Below are 8,544 nucleotides of genomic sequence, written 5' to 3' on the forward strand. Positions count from 1 at the left end.
GGCTTCAATACTATGAACATGTGTATCACTACTATTATGATTTAGTAAAAATAGACCACTCATCAAGGGTGCATGACCATAAAAGATATTACTCATATAAATAGAACAACCATTATTCTTTGATTTAAATTAATAACCGTCTCGCATCAAACAAGATACAGATATAATGTTCATGCTCAATGCTGGCACCAAATAACAATTATTTAGGTCTAAAACTAATCTCGAAGGTAGATGTAGAGGTAGCGTGCCGGCGGCGATCACATCGACTTTGGAACTATTTCCCACATGCATCGTCACCTCGTCCTTAGGCAATCTTCGCTTAATCCGTAGCCCCTGTTTCAAGTTGCAAATATTAGCAATAGAACCAGTATCAAATACCCAGGCGCTACTACAAGCATTAGTAAGGTACACATCAATAACATGTATATCAAATATACCTTTCACTTTGCCATCCTTCTTCTCCGCCAAATACTTGGGGCAGTTCTGCTTCCAGTGACCAGTCCCTTTGAAGTAGAAGCACTCAGTCTCAGGCTTAGGTCCAGACTTCGGCTTCTTCACTTGAGCATCAACTTTCTTGCCGTTCTTCTTGAAGTTCCCCTTCTTCCCTTGACCCTTTTTCTTGAAACTGGTGGTCTTGTTGACCATCAACACTTGATGCTCCTTCTTGATTTCTACCTCCACAGCCTTTAGCATTGTGAAGAGCTCGGGAATTGTCTTATCCATCCCTTGCATATTATAGTTCATCACGAAGCTCTTATAGCTTGGTGGCAGTGATTGAAGAACTCTGTCAATGACACTATCATCACGAAGATTAACTCCCAGTTAAGTCAAGTGGTTGTGGTACCTAGACATTCTGAGTATATGTTCACTGACAAAACTATTCTCCTCCATCTTGCAGCTATAGAATTTATTGGGGACGTCATATCTCTCAATCCGGGCATTTTCTTGAGATATTAACTTTAACTCCTGGAACATCTCATACGCTCCATGACGTTCAAAACATCGTTGAAGTCCCGGTTCTAAGCCGTAAAGCATGGCACACTGAACTATCGAGTAGTCATCAGCTTTGCTCTGCCAAGTGTTCACAACATCTAGCATTGCTCCTGCAGCGGGTTTGTCACCTAGTGGTGCTTCTAGGACATAATTCTTCTCTGCAGCAATGGCGATAATCCTCAAGTTACGAACCTAGTCCGTGTAGTTGCTACCATCATATTTCAACTTAGCTTTCTCTAGGAATGCATTAAAATTCAACGGAACAACAATACGGGCCATCTATATACAACAACATAGACATGAAAAATACTATCAGGTACTAAGTTCATGATAAATTAAAGTTCAATTAATCAAATTACTTAAGAACTCCCACTTAGATAGACATCCCTCTAATCATCTAAGTGATCACGTGATCCACATCAACTAAACCATGTTCGATCATCACGTGAGATTGAGTAGTTTTCAATGGTGAACATCACTATGTTGATCATATCTACTATATGATTCACGCTCGACCTTTTGGTCTCAGTGTTCCGAGGCCATATCTGTATATGCTAGGCTCGTCAAGTTTAACCCGAGTATTCTGCATGTGCAAAACCGGCTTGCACCCATTGTATGAGAACGTTGAGCTTATCACACCCGATCATCACGCGGTGTCTCTTGCTCCCCAGATGTGTTCTTAGTGCTAGATATTCTCAGATATTCTAGAAAAATCATATTGAATTTTCAGGGCATTTGGAGAACTTTTATTTTCGGGGTATTTTTTATTGCATGGATAATTCAGAAAACAGACAGAATATACTGTTTTTGCTTTATTTAATATAAATAACAGAAAGTAAAAAGAGGGTACAAAGAGTTGTGTTTTCTAATTTCATCCATCTCATGCTCATCAAAAGGAATCCACTAACAAGGTTGATCAGGTCTTGTTAACAAACTCATTTCAAGTAACATGAAACCGGAGAAATTTCGAATAACACTATGTTACCTCAACGGGGATATGCATGTCCCCAACAATAATAATATCATATTTCTTCTTGACAGTAGGAAGAGGAAATTCAAAACCTCTAATAGTGATTGTTGAAATTTTTCCAATAGAATTACTGTGGACTTGAGGTTGTTTCCTCGGAAAGTGTACCGTAGCTCATTACCATTAACATGAAAAGTGACATTGCCTTTGGTGCAATCAATAACAGCCCCTGCAGTATTCAAAAAGGGTCTTCCAAGAATAATAGACATACTATCGTCCTCGGGAATATCAATAATAACAAAGTCCGTTAAAATAGTGACGTTTGCAACCACAACAGGCACATCCTCACAAATACCGACAGGTACATCAGTTGATTTATCAGCCATTTGCAAAGATATTTCACTAGGTGTCAACTTATTCAAATAAAGTCTACGATATAAAGAGAGAGGCATAACACTAACACCGGCTCCGAGATCACATAAAGCAGTTTTAACATAGTTTCTTTTAATGGAGCAATGTATAGTTGGTACTCCTGGATCTCCAAGTTTCTTTGGTATTCCACCCTTAAAAGTATAATTAGCAAGCATGGCGGAAATTTCAGCTTCCGGTATCTTTCTTTTATTAGTAACAATTTCCTTCATATATTTAGCATAAGGATTCATTTTAAGCATATCAGTCAAACGCATACGCAAAATATAGGTCTAATCATTTCAGCAAAGCGCTCAAAATCCTCATCATCCTTTTTCTTGGATGGTTTAGGAGGAAAAGGCATGGGTTTCTGAACCCATGGTTCTCTTTCTTTACCGTGCTTCCTAGCAACAAAGTCTCTCTTATCATAACATTGATTCTTTGATTGTGGGTTATCAAGATCAACAACAGGTTCAAACTCTACATCGTTATCATTACTAGGTTGAGCATCAACATGAACATCATCATTAATAGTATCACTAGGTTCATGTTCATTACCAGACTGTGTTTCAGCATCAAAAATAGAAATATCATTGGGATTCTCAGGTGTGTCAACAACAGGTTCACTAGAAGCATGCAAAGTCCTATCATTTTTCTTTTTCTTCCTTTTAGAAGGACTAGGTGCATCTACAGTAGTTCTTTGAGAATCTTGTTCAATTCTCTTAGGGTGGCCCTCAGGATACAAAGGCTCCCGAGTCATTTTGCCTCCTCTAGTCATAACTCTAACATCATTATAATTCTTATTATTTAATTCATTGAGCAAATCATTCTGAGCTTTAAGTACTTGTTTTACTTGAGTGGTAACCATAGAAGCATGTTTACTAATAAGTTTAAGTTCACCTTTAACACTAGCCATATAATCACTCAAGTGTTCAATCATGTAAGCATTATATTTCAATTGTCTACCAACATAAGCATTAAAATATTCTTGCTTAACCATAAAGTTATCAAATTCATCCAAACATTGGTTGTCAAACTTAGTAGGAGGGATTTCAGCTTTATCATATCTATAGAGAGAATTTACCTTCACTACCTGTGTCGGGTTATCGAGACCATGTGTTTCTTCAACAGGCGGCAAATTAAGACCATGTATTTCTTCAATAGGGGGTAAATTCTTAACATCTTCAGCTTTAATACCTTTTTATTTCATAGATTTCTTTGCCTCTTGCATATCTTCAGGACTGAGAAATAGAATACCCCTTTTCTTCGGAGTTGGCTTAGGAGTTGGTTCAGGAAGTGTCCAATTATTTTCATTGGTCAACATATTATTCAATAGAATTTCAGCTTGATCAATAGTTCTTTCCCTGAAAACACAACCAGCACAACTATCCAGGTAATCTCTGGAAGCATCGGTTAGTCCATTATAAAAGATATCAAGTATTTCATTCTTCTTGAGAGGATGATCAGGCAAAGCATTAAGTAATTGGAGAAGCCTCCCCAAGCTTGTGGGAGACTCTCTTCTTCAATTTGCACAAAATTATGTATTTCCCTTGAAGCAGCTTGTTTCTTATGAGCGGGGAAATATTTAGCAGAGAAATAGTAAATCATATCCTGGGGACTACGCACACAACCAGGATCAAGAGAATTAAACCATATCTTAGCATCACCCTTTAATGAGAATGGAAATAATTTAAGGATGTAATAGTAGTGAGTTTTCTCATCATTAGTAAACAGGGTAGCTATATCATTTAATTTAGTAAGATGTGCCACAACAGTTCCAGATTCATAGCCATAGAAAAGATCATATTCAACCAAAGTAATTAACTCAGGATCAACAGAGAAATCATAATCCTTATCAGTAATAAAGATAGGTGAAGTAGCATAAGAAGGATCATATTTCATTCCAGCATTCAAAGTTTTTTGTTTTAGCTTAGCTAATAGTTTCTTAAGATCACTCCTATCATTGCAAGCAAGAAAGTCTCTAGCAGTTTCTTCATCCATAACATAACCCTTAGGAACAACAGGTAATTCATATCTAGGGGGAGAATCTTCATCATCACTTTCATCAATATTATGAGTTTCAATAATTTCATTCTCTCTAACCCTAGCAAGTTATTCATCAAGAAATTCACCTAGTTGCACAGTAGTATCAAGCATAGAAGTAGTTTCATCATAAGTATCATCTAAAGCAAAAGTGGCATCATCAATAACATGCGACATATCAGAATTAATAGCAGAAGCAGGTTTAGGTGTCGCAAGCTTACTCAAAACAGAAGGTGAATCGAGTGCAGAGCTAGATGGCAGTTCCTTACCTCCCCTCGTAGTTGAGGGAAAAATCTTAGTTCTTTGATCTTTCAAGTTCTTCGTAATGATAAGCAGATATAAATCCCAAGTGACTCAAAGAATAGAGCTATGCTCCCCGGCAACGGCGCTAGAAAATGTTCTTGATATCCCACAAGTATAGGGGATCGCAATAGTTTTTGAGGGTAGAGTATTCAACCCAAATTTATTGATTCGACACAAGGGGAGCCAAAGAATATTCTCAAGTATTAGCAGCTGAGTTGTCAATTCAACCACACCTGGAAACTTAATATCTGCAGCAAGGTATTTAGTAGAAAATTAATATGATAGTAGTGGTAACGGTAGCAAAAGTAACGATAGCAAAAGTAATATTTTCGGGTTTTGTAGTGATTGTAATAGTAGAAACGGAAAAGTAAATAAGCAAAGAGCAATATATAGAAAAGCTCGTAGGCATTGGATCGGTGATGGAGAATTATGCCGGATGCGATCGATCATGTAAAAGTCATAACCTAGGGTGACACGGAACTAGGTCCAGTTCATCAATGTAATGTAGGCATGTATTCCGAATATAGTCATACATGCTTATGGAAAAGAACTTGCATGACATCTTTTGTCCTACCCTCCCGTGCAGCGGGGTCCTATTGGAAACTAAGGGATATTAAGGCCTCCTTTTAATAGAGTACCGGACCAAAGCATTAACACCTAGTGAATACATGAACTCCTCAAACTACGGTCATCACCGGGAGTGGTCCCGATTATTGTCACTTCGGGGTTGCCGGATCATAACACATAGGATAGGATCAAGAACTCACATATATTCATGAAAACATAATAGGTTCAGATCTGAAATCATGGCACTCGGGCCCTAGTGACAAGCATTAAGCATAGCATAGTCATAGCAACAGCAATCTCAAAACATAGTGGATACTAGGGATCAAACCCTAACAAAACTAACTCGATTACATGATAAATCTCATCCAACCCATCACCGTCCAGCAAGCCTACGATGGAATTACTCACACACGGCAGTGAGCATCATGAAATTGGTGATGGAGGAAGGTTGATGATGACAATGGCGACGGATTCCACTCTCCGGAGCCCCGAACGGACTCCAGATCAACCCTCCCGAGAGAGTTTAGGGCTTGGCGGCGGCTCCGTATCGTAAAACGCGATGAATCCTTCTCTTTGATTTTTTTCTCCTCGAAAGTGAATATATGGAGTCAGGGTTGAGGTCGATGGAGCGTCAGGGGGCCCATGAAGCAAGGCACGCGCCCAGGGGTAGGGCGCGCCCCCACCCTCGTGGATAGGTGGAGGCCTCCCTGACGTGGATATTTCTTCCAGTATTTTTATATATTCCAAAATAATTATCCGTGGATTTTCAGGTCATTCCAAGAACTTTTATTTCTGCACAAAAATAACACCATGGCAATTCTGCTGAAAACAACATCAATCCGGGTTAGTTCCATTCAAATCGTGCAAGTTAGAGTCCAAAACAAGGGCAAAAGTTTTTGGAAAAGTAGATACGATGGAGACATATCAATTAACTCCCAGCTGAGTCAAGTGGTTGTGGTACCCATACATGCTGAGCATATGTTCACTGACATAACTATTATCCTCCATCTTGCAGCTGTAGAATTTATTGGGGACTTCATATCTCTCAATCCGGGCATTTGCCTGAAATATTAACTTTAACTCCTGGAACATCTCATACGATACATGACGTTCAAAACATCGTTGAAGTCCTGGTTCTAAGTCGTAAAGCATGGCACACTAAACTATCGAGTAGTCATTAGCATTGCTCTGCCAAGTGTTCACAACATCTGGCGTTGCTCCTGCAGCGGGTTTGTCACCTAGCGGTGCTTTTAGGACGTAATTCTTATGTGTAGCAATGACGATAATCCTCAAGTTACGGACCTAGTCCGTGTAGTTGCTACCATCATCTTTCAACTTAGCTTTCTCTAGGAACGCATTAAAATTCAACAGAACAACAACACAGGCCATCTATCTACAACAACATAGACATGCAAAATACTATCAGGTACTAAGTTCATGATAAATTAGAGTTCAATTAATCAAATTACTTAAGAACTCCCACTTAGATAGACATCTCTCTAATCTTCTCAGTGATCACATGATCCATATCAACTAAACCATGTCCGATCATCACGTGAGATGGATTAGTTTTCAATGGTGAACATCACTATGTTCATCATATGTACTATATGATTAACCCTCGACCTTTCGGTCTCAGTGTTCCGAGGCCATATCTGCATATGCTAGGCTCGTCAAGTTTAACCCGAGTATTCTGCGTGTGCAAAACTGGCTTGCACCCATTGTATGTGAACGTAGAGCTTATCACACCCGATCATCATGTGGTGTCTCGGCACGACGAACTTTAGCAACGGTGCATACACAGGGAGAACACTTATACCTTGAAATTTAGTGAGAGATCATCTTATAATGCTACCACCGAACTAAGCAAAATAAGATTAATAAAGGATAAACATCACATGCAATCAATATAAGTGATATGATATAGCCATCATCATCTTGTGCCTTTGATATCCATCTCCAAAGCACCGTCATGATCACCATCGTCACCAGCTTGACACCTTAATCTCCATCGAAGCATCATTGTCATCTCACCAACTATTGCTTCTACGACTATCACTACCGCTTAGTGATAAAGTAAAACAATTACATGGCGATTGCATTTCATACAATAAAGCAACAACCATATAGCTCCTGCCAGTTGTCGATAATTGTGTCATAAAACATGATCATCTCATACAATAAAATTTAGCATCATGTCTTGACCATATCATATCACAACATGCCTGCAAAAACAAGTTCGACGTTGTGACGCCCTCGATTCAATCGTACACTAATCATACACGCAACTGTGTATGATCAAGATCAAGGACTCACGGGAAGATATCACAACACAACTCGAGACACAAATTAAAATAATACAAGCTTTATATTACAAGCCAGGGGCCTCGAGGGCTCGGATACATAAGCTTGAATACACAAGAGTCAGCGGAAGCCACAACATCTGAGTACAAACATGAGTTAAACAAGATTGCCTTAAGAAGGCTAGCACAAAATCAACAACGATCGAAAAGGCAAGGCCTCCTGCCTGGGATCCTCCTAACTACTCCAGGTCGTCAGTGGTCGTCACGTAGTAGTAGGCACCCTCGGGGTAGTAGTAATCATCAGTGGTGTCGTCTGGCTCCTGGGATCCGTCATCTGGTCGCAACAATCGGGTATGGGGGAAAAGAGATAGCAAAGTAGCCGTGAGTACTCATCCAATGTACTCGCAAGACTTACATCAGATCTAAACTAAGTATGCATCTGTATCAAAGGAAAAGGGTTGTATCTGTGGACTAAACTGCAGAATGCCAGAAGGAAGGGGAAAGCCTAGCCTATCAAGGACTAGCATCTTCAAGCATCTTGCAGCATATAGAAGAGTACAGATCAACATAATGTAAAGTAGTAGTAGTGTTATCAACCTCGGCCAGAGATCCTTTCTCGACTCCCTGCGATAAAGAAATCCCAGAGCCATACTATCCATTTCTCATAACCATTTCTCATCTCAAGTATCCAATTCTAGTTGTATTGATCGGGATACAACTCCAAGTGTCCGTTATCGTAGGACAGGCTATCGATAGATGTTTTCTTCCCTGCAGGGGTGCACCAACTTACCCACCACGCTCGATTAACTCCGGCCAGACACACTTTCCTGGGTCATGCCCGGCCTCGGCCAAACAATACGCCGCAACCCGACCTAGGCTTAATAGAGAGGCCAGCACGCCGGACTAAACCTATGCCCCCAGGGGTCATGGGCCATTGCCCCGGGAACTCCTGCACGTTGC

The sequence above is a fragment of the Triticum dicoccoides genome, chromosome 5A, assembly GCF_002162155.2.
Source record: "Triticum dicoccoides isolate Atlit2015 ecotype Zavitan chromosome 5A, WEW_v2.0, whole genome shotgun sequence".
NCBI lineage: Eukaryota > Viridiplantae > Streptophyta > Magnoliopsida > Poales > Poaceae > Triticum > Triticum dicoccoides.